General features: G+C 40.3%; 1 pseudogene; it reads left to right on the top strand.

Annotated features, from left to right (window-relative positions):
* Positions 1 to 200: 200 nt before the first annotated feature.
* On the top strand, positions 201 to 813 carry LOC101564347 (annotated as a pseudogene).
* The last annotated feature ends 449 nt before the right edge of the window (positions 814 to 1,262 follow it).

Raw genomic sequence — 1,262 nt, 5'->3', positions numbered from 1 at the left:
CTTTGCAGAAAATAAATAAATAAATAAATAATCTGAATAGACATTTCTTCAAAGGGGACAAGCAAGTGACAAATAAGTATATGAAAAAAGGCTCGCCATCATTATTCACTGGGGAATCACAAATCAATACCAACTCACTCCAGTCAGTAGGGCTCTGTCAAAAAGATAAATAGTGGGAGACGGGCGAGGGAGCTTCGAGGATGGCGGCGTCCATGGCGCTGATCTTGCCTGACAGCCCTAGTATGAAAAAAGCAGTGTTGCTGATAAATGCGCTAGATATTGGAAGATTTCCACGATTGCTTACCCGAATTCTTCAAAAACTCCACCTGAAAGCTGAGAGCAGTTTCAATGAAGATGAAGAAGAAAAACTTCAAGTTGCACTTTCTCTAGAGAAACAAGATCTCCACCTGGTTCTTGAAACCATATCATTCATTTTAGAACAGTTTATCACAATGTGAAACCAGCAACTTTGCAGCAGCAATTAGAGAATATTCATCTTGAACAAGACAAAGCAGAAGCATTTGTCAATACTTGGTCTTCTATGGGTCAAGAGACAGTTGAAAAATTCAGGCAGAGGATTCTGGCTCCTCACAAGCTGGAGACAATTGGATGGCAGCTTAACCTTCAAATTGCTCATTCTGCTCAAGCAAAATTAAAATCCCCTCAAGCTGTGATACAACTAGGAGTGAACAGTGAAGATTCAAAGAACCTGGAGAAAGTTCTTGTGGAATTCAGTCACAAAGAATTGTTTGATTTCTATAACAAGCTAGAAACTATACAAGCACAGCTGGATTCCCTTACGTGATGTTTTTGAAGACCAGTTTTTCCATCACACTCCTGCCACCCTATTATTTTGCACTGAAGAGAAATTACCTCGCTATGTTTTCTGGAAGATTCAGTGACTTTCTTTAAATTAGGTGATTTACCACTTCTTAGACAAATGATAACCAAGGAAAATCAGTGTTAAGAGTTCTGAGGCTCAGGGCTTGTGAGATGGCTCAGTGGTCTAAAGCACCTACTTGGAACAAGCTTAGCAAAGCACAGGGACCACGGATCAATCCCCCAGCACCACATGCCAGCCAGCCCCGCCCCCTGGTGGGCTGAGCTGGCCACACACACATACACACACACACACACACACATAAATAAATAAATAAAATTTTAAAAAAAGAGTTCTGAGGTCCTAATATACAGTATACTTTGTCTAGTTCTGTGAGCAAGTAGCAAATGTTAGGAACACTTTAGCTTGAAATAAATCAAAA

This window comes from Octodon degus, unplaced genomic scaffold (assembly GCF_000260255.1).
Source record: "Octodon degus isolate 3935 unplaced genomic scaffold, OctDeg1.0 scaffold00085, whole genome shotgun sequence".
NCBI classification, from domain to species: domain Eukaryota; kingdom Metazoa; phylum Chordata; class Mammalia; order Rodentia; family Octodontidae; genus Octodon; species Octodon degus.
Note: the sequence above shows the minus strand (reverse complement) of the source record. Positions and strands in the feature narration are given on the sequence as shown.